General features: G+C 42.4%; 1 protein-coding gene across 41 annotated transcripts in view; it reads right to left on the reverse strand.

Moving 5' to 3' along the window:
* CANX (calnexin) overlaps positions 1-17,687 on the reverse strand; it is an 81,135-nt gene that overhangs the window by 28,742 nt on the left and 34,706 nt on the right. For 8 of the 41 annotated variants that reach the window (XR_014055948.1, XM_081497689.1, XM_081497685.1 and 5 more), the window contains exon 1: positions 1,969-2,157. The exons of 11 other annotated variants lie outside the window; for them this stretch is intronic. The gene's annotated coding sequence lies outside the window, so the exon portion shown is untranslated. Of the gene's footprint in view, positions 1-218; positions 928-1,395; positions 1,669-1,730; positions 2,158-17,687 lie in introns of those variants that run through there. 22 more of the 41 variants (XM_081497691.1, XM_081497686.1, XM_081497666.1 and 19 more) reach the window with 12 other exon arrangements.

The raw sequence follows: 17,687 nt of genomic DNA on the forward strand, positions 1-17,687 counted from the left end.
TGTACAGGTTGTACCTGTGTTCAGGCACTGTTATTATTTCCTAGGAGTTGTTATGAGCTGCCAATTCTTCTACTTGCATAGCTCATTACCCCATTCAAAGTAGTTTCATGTTCACCATCTTATTTGTCCCTCCTAAAAGATCCATAATGGTAAGGTATCTTGGGCACTCATTCTATTTTAAAGATGTGGAAACTAAGGTAGTTCATTAAGCTCATTACCTTGCTGGGCCTGGAATTCAAGTATCTGCAGCCTGCATTTACGCTTACCAACTGTCACTTCATCCCCTTAAGCTATCTCTCAGGGCAAAGTGAACACTGAAAGGATGCAAGGGCATGATTGCCAAAACTGCAGCAACAACTTCTGTCAAAACGTTTACCCCTCAAAGTCCTTGGAAGATAATGTGCTAGTTGAAACTGTTGAGTTAAGATAGTAAGGTAGGGAGTTGCTGACACTCGTTATCAGACAGGTCAGGAAATGCATTTGCTGTGCGACACATTTACTCCAATACACCGTTCATTCTGGCCATCTCATAATCCAGTTCCCTGACTTATTTGCTTGTGCTCATGCACAGAACTCCCACACAATTCTCTACCTCTGCTCTTACTACAGCAAATGGACAACTCAGCAGTGATTCTATTCATGGCACTTAAACACGCCATTAAAAGACTGACATACAGAATGATTTTAAAGATCAATACAGTTCCTCCCTTAAAAAAAAAACCAGAAACAAAACAAATCCTCCCACCCACTAATTCTTATTAAAAAATTAAGCAAAATGTTCCATTTCCTAACTTAGAGGTAAAGAAACCTAACTGGTTCACCTTTGTCCTCCCAAGCTTTTAATATTCAGCTCAGTTGAACTTCCTCCAGCCAGCAATCACTTCTGTCATACCCAGCAGTTAATCCACTAAGTCCAGTTTCTTCCTCCTATATCCATAAAGGTGACTTCAGGTCCCAGGACTTAACCAACTCAAAAAGGATGTTGGTATAGTGGACCAACATCATTCAGGCCTTAATTTATTTAAATCATTTATCAAGTAGTCAGAGTGTCTCCTGTCCTTTTTTATACACAGTTTAGTTCTAACAACAACACCATCAGATTTTATATTCATTATTTGGAGAGAACTGGGGTACAGAGGAGAAGTAAACTGCCTAAGTTCATATAGCAACAAATGACAGATTAACGACTTGAACCAAGACCTTAGCCTTCACCACCACATCAAAACTGCCTCAACTAAAACTCCAATGTGATCATAAAATTAATCCCATGACCTTGAGCCAATCATTTCAGAGCTGTGGGCCTCAAGTTTCCTCCACTATAAAATGACTTGCCCACAGAGCGCTTCTGGGTGCTTTCCTGCCAGTCTTTGTGAATTTACAAACCAGATTACTTACTCCTTATCCATGAAGAGATGTAATTAAATGTTAGGGCTTAAGTGTTTCAGCCACTGCGCGTTCTAGCACATTCTCCATACTCCATTATTCACTCTGTGGTTTTAATTTTCAAATACTGAATCTCTAATGCTAAATATTCTCTCTCGGCCCACTACCAACTCTTCCCCACTACGAGGGACATCGACTAGGCCCGATCCTATTCCAAACCTTTACCCAGTTACTCCAGGCCACTTCCCAGCTTCACAGGTAGCCAGCAATAGGCATAAAAAAGCCCTAGAAGCAAAGCCAGAAGGAGAAGTTAGCTTTCTCAGAGGTCAAAAGAGGTTCTAAGGCACCTGCCACGCCTCCCGACCCCGGTGGCGCGGCCTGGGCCTGGCTCCCTAACTCAAGCGGCCCAGGTCCCGGCCTCAGAGCACACGGCCGGGGCGTCAGCCTGGGCCTGAGGTTTCGAAACCCAGCCGGACCCCTCGGCCCCGGCCACGCCCGGCTCTTCGGGCCCTCGGTCGCGGCGCCGCGTATCCAGGTCCCCAAGGGTCCTCTCAGGCCCGAACACAAGCAGGCCTCCCGTCTCACCTCGAGCCTCAGTGGGACGGCCGGTGGCGCCCGCGCCTGCTCCCACCCGCACAAAAGGCCCCGCGCCGCAGAGAATACAGAAGCTGAGGCGCCTCAGCAGCAGAAGGGGCACGACCGTCACGTGCCGCAGAACCAAGAGGCCTCGACTCCCGCTGCCGCCGCGCTAGCTAGCCCCACCGCACGAAGCCCGGCCCTGAGCCCACCCCTCGCGCCTGAGTAGCTACGGCTAGGGCCAGCGCCCGACCCCCGCGCAAGCTTCTGAACTCAATTGGTCAATGCAACCATCGCTCTAAGTGCTTTCCCATACGCCCCCTAGGGCTATTCTTCGTGGAGCGTGAGGATTGGCTGGGAGTGAGGAAGGAAGTGACCGTTGGTTGGGCGGTAGGGAAGGGGGCGGGCTGCGACGGAAAGGAATACTCCCGGGCGCGCGCGCCCTGAGGCGGGACCGGCCTTTCGGGAGTTCCCGCGCACGGTTGCGCTGGTTCCTTAGTGGGCGCACTTCCAGGAGTTGCATCTCTATCCCTATGGTTCTCATACCTTCTGTGCCTAGACCCGGGCCTCGGAGTCTGGCATTCCGTTCCCTTCTTTGGGGGTCAAATGTCAGTTGGCAAGAAGGAGTGGGAAGTCTGGTAAACCATCGGGAAGGGCCTTGCCCCCGATGCAGCGAGTGCGCAGCGCTAACGGAACCCGTCACAGCTCCCTCGGTCCGGCCTAAAGTCGACTGCACAGCGCTGTGTAAGCAGGCTCCACGGTTCCTGCAGTGTCATTGCTCTAAGCCCAGCAGCCTGAGGCCACCTTGTTACCCAAGCTCAAATACAGTCCAGAGTACTACACTCCAGGTTTATTTCAATTTTCAATTTGTGATGTTTTCTTAAGTAAAATTAGACATAAAGGGCACAGAGACACACTGACAACAATATTGAGAGAAAAAGATGGTGCAATGGAAAGATTTCAAACACACCACAAGTTTTGTAACTCACTTTTAGCATATCTTCAGTTTTCAATATGCCGAGAACCTCAGAAAATGGAAGTGGTCTGTGGTTTTTTTAGACCTTTATATGTCCTGGATTCTGTCGTCCATTTGTTTGGATACCCAAAGGCTGAATGGTACGGTGAAAAAAACTGGATTTGGTAAGTGTAGCAACTACCGTGGGCTTCCTAGGTGGTGCTAGCGGTAAAGAACCAGCCTGCCAGTGCAGGAGACATAAGAGACCTGGGTTCCATCCCTGAGTCCAGAAGATCCGCTGGAGGAGGGCATGGCAGCTCACCTCATCCTTTCCTGGAGAATCCCATGGACAGAGGAACCTGGCAGGCTACACTCCATCGCACAGAGTTGGACAGATCTGAAGCAACGTACACACACACACACACACACACACGCTACACTCCATCGCACAGAGTTGGACAGATCTGAAGCAACGTACACACACACACACACACACACACACAGGCTACACTCCATCGCACAGAGTTGGACAGATCTGAAGCAACGTACACATACACACACACACACACACACACACACAGGCTACACTCCATCGCACAGAGTTGGACAGATCTGAAGCAACGTACACACACACACACACACACACACACACACACAACACCACAGTTCAAAAGCATCAATTCTTCGGTGCTCAGCTTTCTTTATAGTCCAGCTCTCACAACCATACATGACTACTGGAAAAACCATAGCTTTAACTAGATGGACCTTTGTTGGCAAAGTAATGTCTCTGCTTTTTAAAATGCTGTCTATGTTGATCATAAATTCTCTTCGAAGGAGCAAGCATCTTTTAATTTCATGGCTGCAATCACCATCTGCAGTGATTTTGGAGCCCAACAAAATAAAGTCTTCACTGTTTCCATTGCTTCCCCATCTATTTGCCATGAAGTGATGGGACCGGATGCCATGATCTTAGTTTTCTGAATGTTGAGCTTTAAGCCAACTTTTTCACTCTCCTCTTTCACTTTCATCAAGAGGCTCTTTAGTTCTTCGCTTTCTGCCATAAGGGTGGTGTCATCTGCATGTCTGAGGTTATTGATATTTCTCCCGGCAATCTTGATTCCAGCTTATCCTTCATCCAGCCGGGCATTTCTTATGATGTACTCTGCATGTAAGTTAAACAGGGTGACAATATACAGCCTTGACAGACTCCTTTCCCTATTTGGAACCAGTCTGTTGTTCCATGTCCAGTTCAAACTGTTGCTGCTTGACCTGCATACAGATTTCTCAGGAGGCAGGTAAGGTGGTCTACTATTCCCATCTCTATAAGAATTTTCCACAGTTTGTTGTGATCCACAGAGTCAAAGGCTTTGGTGTAGTCAATAATGCAAAAGTAGATGTTTTTTGGAATTCTCTTGCTTTTTTGATGATCCAACAGATGTTGGCAATTTGACCTCTGGTTCCTCTGCCTTTTCTAAATCTAGCTTGAACATCTCAAAGTTCACGTACTGTTGAAGCCTGGCTTGGAGAATTTTGACCATTCCTTTACTAGCGGGTGAGATGAGTACAATTGTGCAGTAGTTTGAACATTCTTTGGTATTGCCTTTCTTTGAGATTGGAATGAAAACTGACCTTTTCCAGTCCTGTGGCCACTGCTGAGTTTTCCAAATTTGCTGGCATACTCAGTGCAGCACTTTCACAGCATCATCTTTCAGGATTTGAAATAGCTCAACTGGAATTCCATCACCTCCTCTAGCTTTGTACATAGTGATGCTTCCTGAGGCCCACTAGACTTCGCATTCCAGGATGTCTGGCTCTAGGTGAGGAGCCAGCTTTATTCCCTCCTGCCATCTTGGAAGGGAAAATGAGAAGGTAAATGTTAAAAGATGGCAATACTAAAGGGAATTTAAGGGAATTTTTAGTTGGGAGGGACTGCTTTCTTCTAGAATGGACAGGGAAATATGTGACTTGAACTGATACGGTAGGATATGCAGGATTTCTGTAGGTGGAGAGTTGGAGAAAGGCTTCTTTAAATATGGAAAAGCATATGGAAAGGCAGGATAATGGGTATCATATATTTGGGGACATCATGTAGTTTGGCTGGAGAGAGGTGTTCATTAAAGTAATGAGAGCTTGCTCAGCTCGAGAGTTGGGTTAGGACCTAGCCAATGAGTCTTTCAGGATTTAGGTTAAATTTTAAATTTCAGTTATGATTTAGATACTTAGGGAAGCATTATAATTATTATTTTTTTTAATTTGGACACAGCACATGCCATGCAGGATCCTAGTTTCCCAACCAGAAACCCAACCCGGCCCTGACAGTGAAAAAGCCAAGTCCTAACCACTGAACCAACAGGAAATTCCCTAGGGAAGCTTTAATATTATTCCAGGGAGTCTAAAAAAGAGAGAGACTACCAGCGATGAGTCTGGTTAGGAAACTACTTCTTGAAGTTGATTAAAGGGCAGAATTAGGGAATGACAGATGTCTAGAAACAAAAGCATTAAATGTTGATGCTGAAGAATGCACCATAGGACTCAGAAATCTAGGAAAAGAAGAACCAAAGGCAACAATGAGAGTGTGAGCCCAGATGACTGGTGGTAAAGTATAGAGCCCTAAAAGAGGGAGACTTCAAGCCTAGCTGATCCTGGGAATCTTGGGTCTGGGCCCAAGACAGAACAGGACTGTTGGTCCTGCTAGGGATTTTTCTGCTAAAGCATAATGTTCTTAAGAAGTTGAGGACAAATCCCTGCAGGCTGGCCATTCGAGAAGATATTTCTAAGATTAATGGCCTTTTTTCTTTACCTCCTCACCCACCCACCTCTGTTCTGTAAAGAACATCCAAACCCAGATAAGATGGTAATTTTGAGACATAAGTCTGCCATCTTCTAGGTCTACCAGGCTTAACACCTCATCTTGTGGACTTACTGGTGTGTCCTGTGGGCCAAGCAGAATGAGCATGGACTTGGTAACAAGTTCAATTCAATTTTGATGCTAACTACCCAGTTAATCTCAGACACCACAGGATTAAAGGCTAACACTGCCCCCACACCAGATGCTCAGCTGCAGATGAGGTATACAGGCTACCCACAGGTCGCCTTGACCAGCTACAAATTTGGGGGTTCCCATGACCACCTCTTCAGGTTCAGAGAACAACAAGCAGAACCCAAGAAAATACTTTGCTATCACAGGTTTACTAAAATAAAAAGCTACCACTAAGGAACAGCCAAATGGAAAAATGCATAGGGCAAGTTATGGGTGTATATGTGTGTGAATGTGGCTTCTATACCCACTCCAGGCATGCCAACCTCCCAGCACCTGCATGTGTTGTACAAGCTAGAAGCTTTCCAAACCATTACTTAGGGGGTTTTATGGAAGGGGAATTACAGAAGCACAATTGCACTCATTTCACTTGCTAGCAAAATAATGCTCAAAATTCTCCAAGCTAGGTTTCAACAGTACATGAATTGGGAATTTCCAGATGTTCAAACTGGATTTAGAAAAGGCACAGGAACCAGAGGTTAAATTGCCAACATCTGTTGGATCAAAGAAAAACAAAGAATTCCAGAAGAACATCTACTTCTGCTTTATTGACTGTGCCAAAGCCTTTGACTGTGTGGATCACAACAAACTGGAAAATTCTTATAGAGATGGGAATAGTAGACCACCTTACCTGCCTCCTGAGAAATCTGTATGCAGGTCAAGCAGCAACAGTTTGAACTGGACATGGAACAACAGACTGGTTCCAAATAGGGAAAGGAGTATGTCAAGGTTGTATATTGTCAACTTGCTTATTTAACTTACATGCAGAGTACATCATCAGAAATGCTGGACTGGATGAAACACAAGCTGGAATCAAGATTTCTGGGAGAATAATCAGTAACCTCACATATGCAGATGACACCACCCTTATGGCATAAAGTGAAGGGGAACTAATGAGCCTCTTGATGAAAGTGAAAGAGGAGAGTGAAAAAGTTGGCTTAAAACTCAATCATTCAGAAAACTAAGATCATGGCATCTGGTCCCATCACTTCATGGCAAATAGATGGGGAAGCAATGGAAACAGTGAAGACTTTATTTTGTTGGGCTCCAAAATCACTGCAGATGGTGACTGCAGTCATGAAATTAAAAGATGCTTGCTCCTTGGAAGAAAAGCTATGACCAACGTAGACAGCATATTAAAAAGCAGAGACATTAAAGGTCTATCTAGTCAAGGCTATGGTTTTTCCAGTAGTCATGTATGGATGTGAGAGTTGGACCATAAAGAAAACTGAGCCCTGAAGAATTGATGCTTTTGAACTGTGGTGTTGGAGAAGGCTCTTGAGAGTCCCTTGGACTGCAAGAAGATCCAGCCAGTCCATCCTAAACGAAATCAGTCCTGAATATTCATTGGAAGAACTGATGCTGAAGCTGAAACTCCAATACTTTCGCCATCTGATGCGAAGAACTGACTCACTTGAAAAGACCCTGATATCAGGAAAGACTGAAGGCGGGAGGAGAAGGGGATGATAGAGGATGAGATGGTTGGATGGCATCACCAACTCAATGGACATGATTTTGAGCAAGCTCAGGGAGTTGGTGATGGACAGGGAAGCCTCGTGTGCTGCAGTCCATGGGGTCACCAAGAGTTGGATAGGACTGAACAACTGAACTGGACTGAACTGATGGAAGTCTTCTGAGTAGGCATGATTAATAAATCATTGGCCACTGGTGATTGCACTCAATCTCCAACCCTTTCCCCTCCTTTGAGGTCAGAAGTGGAGCTGAAAATTCCACTCTTCTAATCACTTGGTTTGGTTTCTCTAGCAACCAGCCCCTATCAGGAAGTTATCAAGGGACCCAGCAATAACCACCTGATTAGCATAAACTCAGGTGTTGTTGGAAGGGGCTCATTATGAATAACTTAAAAGATACTCATCACTCAGGAAATGCCAAGGGTTTTAGAAGTTCTGTGCCAGGAACTCAGAATAAAAACTAAATATTTTTTATTATATCACATAATATTCATTCCATTCCCACCACTAGCATTGGGCAAAAAATTGATCTGCTTCCTTTTATTATAGAAAAGATTGGTCATTTCTAGAGCCTCATATAAATGTTATTATATAGTATATAGTGTTTTCTATCTGGCTTCCTTAACATATTGTTTGCAGATCGTCATCTGTGTTGTAACATTTATCAGTAATTTGTTGCTTCTAATTGCTGAGTAGTGGTGTATTGTACAAGTATGCCAGTTTCTTTATATATTAACCAGGTAATAGACATCTGGGCTGTTCCCAATTTCTGGCTATATGATATAAAACTGCTATGGACATGGTGTACCACTCTTTGTATAAATATATATTTTTCCCTTAAAACCCAACATCTTCACTTTTTCTTGGTTTACTGCCTCAATTGATAGTTACATCCATCCAAAGAAAGTGTAGTAATTGTTTTTGAAATCTTGCACATCTAAAAGTATTTTTATTCTACTCACATAGTTCAACTTTATTGAAATATAATTACCATACTATAAAGTTTGCCCACTGTAAGTGAATGATTCATTGATTTTTAGTTAATTTATGGAAGTTACCAATCCAATTTTAGAGTAACTCCATCATCAAAAAGTTCCTTGGTCCCCATTTGTAGTTAATTCCCAGCCAACCAAAGCAACCATGAAACTGCTTTCTCCCTTTTCTAGATAGTTCATGTAAATGGAATATCTGACTTCTGTCACGTATCATGTTTCTGCACTTAATTTATGTTGTAGCATGTATCAAGGATTGATTCTTATTACTGAATATTACATTGCATATGTTGAAAAAAATTTCACAGTGTGAGAGTTATAAGTTAAGGTTTTATTTGGGGGAAAATGAGGACTACAGCCCAGGAGAAAACATTTCAGATAGCTCTGAGAAACTGCTTCAAAGAGGCAAGCGGAGGAGCTAGGATATATAGGAGTTTAGCAGCAAAGGGTGGGTAGTCTGGGTACATCAAAAGATTACTGTTAATTAAAGAAACCAGCTATGTCAAATTAAGGAACTTAGCACTTTTCTAAGTATGGAAAGATGCAAGAGTCTGGACTCACTGAATCATTCCTTTGATATGTTCTTCAGCCATCTGGGACTAGTATCCTATGTTTTCACATCCTGCGTTTCCTCAGGGCTCGCCATGTGGAATGGCTGCAGTCTGATGGCGGCTAGATGACAGGTATTCTTTTCTTTCCTGAGTTTCCTCAGGGCTCACCGGCTCACTCTGGAGGGCTATAATTGCTGATGACTGTGACATCCCTGTTTACTGAACAGTCTTTATATGGATATGTTCTTTTGGGTAGTACATAGGAATAGAATTGCTGGCTTGAATGCTAAGTTTATGATTAACTGTTTCAGAAACTATCAAATTGTTTTCCAAATTGGCTGCTCATTTTACATTCCCATGTTGGAGGGTTCCAGTTTCTCCACGTCATCACCAACACCAGCTATACCCTGTCTTTTTGATTATACCCGTTCTGGTAGATGTAGAGTGGTATCTCACTGTGATTTGTTTCAGATTATGTGAGCCCCCCTCAGGCAGTGAAGCTGCTGATTTGTGCAGCCTCTCCAGTTCTGAAGAGAGAGACCCGGAGGAGGAAATGGCAACCCACTCCAGTATTCTTGCCTGGAGAATCCCATGGATGGAGGAGCCTGGCAGGCTACAGTCCATGGGGTCGCAAGAGTCAGACACGACTGAGCGATTAAACCACCACCACCCAGTTTTGGGACAGCTACCCTCATGACCAAGCTATGGGAATGTGAGCAGCCCCAGGCAAGAATGCCACAGATTCTCACTGTTTCAACCAGATTTCATAAGTTTTTCATGGATAAATAAATGCTTCTGAATTCCTCAATTACTTTTGGTCAATTTCCAGAACCTTAAATCTTTCCAAAAAAAACCACCCCCCCTCCCCATTTCATAGTTATTTTCTAGGGAGAAAATTTGCTGATTTCCTCACTGCACCAGACCACTTTTTAATTGACAACATTTTTCTCTATATGTTTTCTCTCAGCTTTTTTCTGTTTCCATGCTTTGGTCTCTATGTTTTACATTTTAAGGTTTTTGCTTTGTTTTTTGCTTTTTGCCTTGGCTGCACACTGGAATTACCTGGAAAGCTTTTATTTATTATTTAGTTATTTTGGCCATGTTGTGAGGCATATGGGATCATAGTTCCCCAGGTAGGGGTCGAACCTGTGTCCTCTGCATTGGAAGCACTGAGTCTCAACTGATGGACTGCCAGCGAAGTCCCCTGGAAAGCTTTTAAAATCCCAGTGCACAAGCTATACCTCTAGAACATTACATCAGAATCTCTGGGGGAGGGCCCAGCCATCTGAGAATCAAAATAATTAAATGAACTATAAACCACTGGAAAACAGAACTGTAAGCACATTTTTAAAAAGGAAAAACATACATTAATAAGTCTGTAAGTGTTAGTCATGTCCAACTCTTTGTGACCCCATGGACTGTAGCTCACTAGGCTCCTCTGTCCATGGAATTCTCCAGGCAAGAAACTGGAGTGGGTAGCTGATGCCGAGCAGGACCCTGTGGGACTCCAGGGCATGGAGACCTTTTTGTCCCCGATTTCTTATATGGAAGACTCCAGCCTTCATGACCTCTCAGTTCCAAAAGGGCAGAACAGTGGCTAATCAAAGGAGGAACAGCAATGAAACCACCTGGGGCAAGATTAAAGGATCAGAGAGGCTCATCAAGATTGGGAAACTAGACCACCTAGGACCCTGCACACACCCTAATTTGACAGCAACCCTGTGCTTTTGAAACTTTGCAGAACAAAGAATAGACTGTTACTGCCTTGATCCTTAATCACATAGTCCTGCCTGACTATATAACCTTTCCCTACTCAGCAGAGAGGGGCTTCCCTTGTGGCTCAGCTGGTCAAGAATCCGCCTGCAATGCAGGAGACCTGGGTTTGATCCCTGGGTTGGGAAGATCCCCTGGAGAAGGGAAAGGCTACCCACTCCAGTATTCTGGCCTGGAGAATTCCATGGACGGTATAGTCCATGGGGTCGCAAAGAGTTGGACACGACTGAGCGACTTTCACTCACTCAGCAGAGAGAGAAGCACAACTCTTGAGGTGGTAGGCTACTGTGTTCCCCCTTTGCCTGGCAAAATAATAAAGCTACTCTTTCTCCTCCATAACTGTTTCCGTATTTCTGTTTGGCACTGGTGCACAGAGAGCCAAGATTTTGGCAACACAGCCATTCCCTTCTTCAGGGGATCTTCTGGAATGAGGGATCAAACCCGGGTCTCCCACATTGCAAGCAGATTCTTTACCATCTGAGCCACCAGGGAAGCCTTAATAGGTCTATATCTATAAAGAAAAAATTAAGACTCCTCCTGTGTTTCTTCTTTAATGTCACACTACCACCACATTGCAGCCATGAAATTAAAAGACGCTTACTCCTTGGAAGGAAGGTTATGGCCAACCTAGATAGCATATTTAAAAGCAGAGGCATTACTTTGCCAACAAAAGTCCGTCTAGTCAAGGCTATGGTTTTTCCAGTGGTCATGTATGGATGTGAGAGTTGGACGATGAAGAAAGCTGAGCGCCGAAGAATTGATGCTTTTGAACTGTGGTGTTGGAGAAGACTCTTGAGAGTCCCTTGGACTGCAAGGAGATCCAATCAATCCATCCTAAAAGAGATCAATCCTGGGTGTTCATTGGAAGGTATGATGTTGAAGCTGAAACTCCAATACTTTGGGCACCTCATGCGAAGGGTTGACTCATTGGAAAAGACCCTAATGCTGGGTAGGATTGGGGGTGGGAGGAGAAGGGGACGACAGAGGATGAGATGGTTGGATGGCATCACTGACTCGATGGACATGGGTTTGGGTAGACTCAGGGAGTTGGTGATGGACAGAGAGGCCTGGCGTGCTGCAATTCATGGGGTCGCAAAGAGTCGGACACGACTGAGTGACTGAACTGAACTGAACCACCACATTCACAACACTTCCTACACCAGATGTATAGGAATTTTCCCCACGCCAAGCAATTCTGTGACACCATCCGGGTCCTGCCATTTAACTCAATTCTGACACTATCCACCTGGAGATAGCTAGTGTCAGATCCTACAGGTTAAGGACTTAGTTCCATAAGACTGACTGCAATTCAGATGCTAATCGAAAGTAGTGAATCCTCAAGTTACCCACAGTTTCTGTCTGACCTGTCTATAAATTTGAGGTATCCATGACTTCCTCCCCTTGGATTTGATTATTTACTAGAACAGCTCACAGAATGCAGAAACACTTACATATATCAGTTTATTAAAGGCTATGATAAAGGATACTAATGAACAGTCAGATGAGATAAACAGGGTAAGGTATGGGAGGGTCTGGAGCACAAACTTCTGTCCCTGCCACCCTCCCAGAACATGAACGTGTTCACCAACCTGGAAACTTTCTGAACCCAATACTTAAGGGATTTTTATGGCAGCATGCTCAATCATTAATTCCATTTCCAGCCCCTCTCCTCTCTGGAGAATGGCGGAGGAGAGGAGGGGCTGAAAGTTCATGGCTTGGTCTTTCTGGTGAGTAGCTCCCATCTAGGAGTGCACCATGACTCACTTCATTAGACCAAAAGACACTGCTGTAACTCAAGAAATTCCAAGGGGTTTAGAAACCGTGTCAGGAACAGGGGTCAAAGACCAAATATTAAAACAAAAGATATGCCTAATGCTCTTAACACTTAGGAAATTACAAGGGCTTTAGGAACTCTGTGCCAGAAATCGGGGGCAGAGACTGACATATGTATTTTCTATTATCTCGCAATACCAACAGAGGAGAAGGAAGAACTCTTGCTTACAGTAGAACGCTGAGGGCCAACTGATAAGTATAAAGTGAATGCTAGTGTTGGAAAAGCATAATTTGGCAATTATAAACATAAAGATGGGATCACGTAAGAGTCACCAAAGGATGCTAACTTTAGGGGGAATTTTGAGGAACAGGACATTTAAATGGTCTTAAAAGTACCCACAGTAGGGAATGTTCCTTTGCAACATTTAAATGCAATGCCTGTCCCTAGACAGGATCCTGTCCTAGAAGGAAAAAATGCTATAAAGGACATTAGTAAACAGACAAAATTGAAATATGGATGGTTGATTATAAAGTAGTATATCAACATAAATTTATAAGGTTGGTAACTGTATCTTGGTTATAACTGTGTATCGTGGTTATACCTGTATCGTGATTATGTACGAGAGTACACACACAAGTATTTAGGTGCAAAGGGCCATGATGCATATAAAAGGTTCAGAAATGATAAAGGAAATAGGGTAAAATGTTGACTGTAGGAGAATATAGATAAAGCGTATATTGTTGTTCTCTGCACAAGTTATCTTTAAAAAATTGTTTTTTCCTTGCATAATTTTTACTTATTATTTATTTATTTTTGGCTGTACTCAGGCTTTTTCTAGTTTTGCTCAGTACAGGTTTCTCATTGCATTTGTTTGTCTTGTTGAGCACAGGCTCTAGGCATGTGAGGCTTCTAGTTGCAGCATGCGGGCTCAATAGTTGTGACTTGTGACACAAGGGCTTAGTCGCTCTACGGCATGTGGAATCTTCCTAGAATGGGGTTCAGACCTGTGTCCCCTGCATTGGCAGGTGGATTCCTATCTACTGTGCCACCAGGGAAGTCCTCCTTGCACAATTTTTAAATTCACAATGTGAAAAACAAAGGCCAGGGGAGCTCCCTTGTGGTCTAGTGGTTAGGATTTAGTACTTTCACTGCTGTGACCAGGTTCAATCCCTGGTTGAGGAACTGAACTGAGATCCCACAATCTGCACAGCATGGCAAAAAAAAAAAAAAAAAAGCCAGGTTCTCACAATTCAAGATGATTGTTCAGTTATTCATAGCCTATAGAGCCTATTTTGAAAGTTAGAAGCCCCCAAATAATTCTGTTTTCTGCAGAAAGCCTCAGATTTTTATTTAAATGGTAATAGGTCTGTATAAAAAGGAATATTCAGGACAACTATGTACGGGCTAATCAAAATATTAACCCACCACACATTCTTGTTTAAATGCCTTATAGGCATAAGCATACCCTACATTTATTACAGCTGTTACACAAACATAAAACCATGATTGATAAATTACCTATAAAACATTCAAATTAATACTTATATAGGACAACAAAAAATGTTTTTCTGCTGAAAATAAGTGCTATTTGACTTGTCATCTGCTCCCAATGCCCTGAGGCAAATGTTTTCAAGTTCAGCTGGCACACGCTTTGTGCTGTGCCATGATGCACATTCTCAGTCGTTTCCACTCTTCAGAAGACCTTGAAATCTTCCATTCATAGGGAAATTCAGTGCTCACATGCCTGTCTGCTTGCCTTCCCCTCTGGTTAGCCAACACCACTCAAACCCAGGTGAAAACTCTCAGGTTCTGGGGCACTTCCTGGTGGTTATGTAGGGCAGACAGAACATCATCAATACTTTTTTTCAGTTATTTTTTTAAAACAGAAAATTTAAACATTTTCCACAGAGTGCTGCAGATTCCCAAGAACATGGGGGTAACTAATTTTAAGGCAGCATAGGTATGAGAGCAATAGCAACCCCTAGATCACCACCACAGTCCCCCCTGGTACTGCATCTCAGCCCTGCTGAAATCACCAAGCCCAAGAGGAAAGCTGAAGGAGAAGCTAAAGAAGAAAAAGCCCAAGGGAAGTGTGAACCAAATAGGGGATGGGCATTTTTTCCTGCTAATGTTCTTCCTAAAAAGGCACCTTGCAGAAAGTGGAGGCACAAGGTGAAGCATGTGTATTTTGGTTTTTACTTTTATTTGCATTTATTTTTTGTGGCATTTATTCCCGGGCCATAAGTTTTTGTATTTTCAGCTTCTTCTGGGATATCTTTTTGTTCCGTGCAACCTCCTCTTCTGGTTTAGGAAAAATCTGTTCTTTTTCAGTAAGGGTCATCTCCATGTGGCAAGGAGAGGTCATGTATGGGTTGATCTGACCATGAGCTCTGGAAGTTCTGCGGGCTTTATTCATCTGGATGTACTCAATGACCAGAGATAAGCCCTCAAGCTCAGCATTACTCTCTGCATTTTTGAGCATGTACAGTAAAACTTCAGCACTCTTTTTGGGCCACCGACCCCAGGTCCAGCCCCACTGTTTGGCCTGTGCACACCTACCAATTCCACCATTGTAATGATGGAATGGTACACATTGCTTCTTTAAAGTGACTTCCTTCAGATACTTGGTGGCTTTTCAGATATGCACACCCTTAATGGCCTGGGCAGTTTCACGAATGTTCTTGAAGTGAACACAAAGATCTGAACCTCTTGATTTGCATGATTTTGTGAGGTTTTCTGGGTCAAGTGAATAGGGTATCATTTTTAGAGGTCACCTCAGGCAACTGATTGGAAAATGAAAGCATGTGTATTTTGTATAACTATGTTTTTCTTTTTCTGTACTACTTAAATTACTGTTTCTATCAGATTTTATATAAATGCAAATATTTATGTTTTTCAAAGCTACTATTAGGACAAACAACCCTTCATTGTTTCAAGGGAGGATAAATATTACTAACAGATTATCTTAGAAATTGGGTTGAAATGATCATGAGGGTGAACAGATTTTGCTTTCATGGCTTTAGAAGTATTCTTTTTGGTTGCTAAGAGAAGGGATCCATTGATATTTATAGCTACTATAGCTGTGAAGAAAAGAAAATTCTTTTTAAGGACCTCTCTCCTTTACTCTGTGCCATCAGGATGACCTTTATGTCCTTAAACTCAAGCCTGTCAAGACCTGACACTCCTTTCCTCACAGGCTCCAAGTCTGGTCTTTTCAGTGAGTTGGAGACCAAGTCCCTCAAAGAAGCCAGGAACCATTGTTATTGATTGTGGATCTTTAAATTCTATAGTTTTCAGGACTTCCCTGGCAGTTCAGTGGTTGGGACTTCACACTTCTACTTTTGGGGGGAAGGATGGGTTTGATCCCAGGTTGGGGAACTGTGATCTTGCATGTAGCACCGTGTGGCAAAAAAAAAAAAAGAAACAACTATATTTTTCATTAAATTTCCTCAAATGTAAGGTCTGCTTGTGAAAGAGTTAACATGTTAAGTGGGAATTATCCCTCTTCTAATCTTCTTCTGTTCAGACCATCAAAAAAGACTTTCTTGGGTTTTGTAGCTTTTCCTTTTTTGCAGACCATGGGAATAAGGGAAATTTAATGTTGCTGTATACCATTCCTGATGACCTCTCAGGATCTTGCTGAAATGTCATGAGTATAAATGAAAATTAGCTTTAATAACATAGACACAACTAGGGGGGAACAGAAGAGGGGCTGAGGAAGAGAATGGGAAAGTATGACTGGCTGGATTAAAATATTCCTGGGCTCTGATTCCATGACTATTAGAAAACCTTCTGAGGGCTGATTCAAGCTTATCCTGATGATAAGAGCGAACTCTGAACAGTGAGCATAAGGATTTATTTGTGGAAACTGACATTCTAATTCTAAAATTAGGACAGAAATTCAATTATATGGAATTAAAATTATATGAAAATTCCAAGGACCTAGAAAACTAAAGCAATCTTTAATAAAAAATTTTGAAGATTTACATTCCAAGATAAAGATTTACTGTAAGCCACAATAACTAAGAAAATATGGTATTGGTATAAGAATAAAAAGATCAATAGAGGAGCATGTGGAGCCCAGAAACAGTCATACATACAGTCACATGATGAACAAAAAAGACATAACAGCAAATAGTGAGGGAAGGCTAGTCTTCTCTAAATGGTGCTGAGTCAACTTGTGATGCATATGAAAAACACTATCAACAAAAATTAATTGAAAATGGACCACAAAATGTAAAGTTAAACAGTGAAATGTCTAGCTTGGCAAAGCATTCTTAAATATTACATGAAAAGCATGACTCTCAAAAGTAAAGATTGACAAACTGGACTTTATTCAAATTAAAAATTTTGCTTTAATAGGCAAGTCAGAGACTGAGAAAAAATATTTGCAAAACATATCTGACAGACTTTTATCAAGCATTAAAGAACTCCTTATACTCAATGAAATAATCTATTTTAAAAAAAAAAAGGCAAAAGACAGAACAAAGTCCAGTTTATCAATTTTTACTTTTGAGAGTCATTCTTTTTGCGTAATATTCAAGAATGCTTTGCAAAGCTAGACATTTCACTGTTTAACTTTACATTTTGTGTTCCATTTTCAGTTAATTTTTGTTGATAGTGTTTTTTCATATGGATGACAAGTTGACTCAGCACCATTTATAGAAGACTAGCCTTCCCTCACTATTTGCAGGTATGTCTTTATAGTTCAGAATGCGAAGTCAAGTGGTCCTTAGGAAGCATCACTACAAACAAAGCTAGTGAAGATAACGGAATTCCAGTTGAGCTATTTCAAATCCTCAAAGATGATGCTGTGAAAGTGCTGCATTCAACCTGCCAGCAAATTTGGAAAACTCAACAGTGGTCACAGTACTGGAAAAGGTCAGTTTTCATTCCACTCTCAAAGAAAGCCAATGCAAAAGAATGTTCAAACTACTGTACAATTGCACTCATCTCACACACTAGCAAAGTAATGCTCAAAATTCTCCAAGCCAAGCTTCATCAGTACGTGAACTGTGAACTTCCAGATGTTCAAGCTGGATTTAGAAAAGGCAGAGGAACAAGAGATCAAATTGCCAACATCTGCTGGATCATCGAAAAAGCAAGAGAGTTCCAGAAAAACATCTATTTCTGCCTTATTGACTATGCCAAAGTCTTTGACTGCGTGGATCACA

The sequence above is a fragment of the Giraffa tippelskirchi genome, chromosome 6 (assembly GCF_054371585.1).
Source record: "Giraffa tippelskirchi isolate mGirTip1 chromosome 6, T2T-mGirTip1v1.2.pri, whole genome shotgun sequence".
Taxonomy (NCBI): Eukaryota; Metazoa; Chordata; class Mammalia; order Artiodactyla; family Giraffidae; genus Giraffa; species Giraffa tippelskirchi.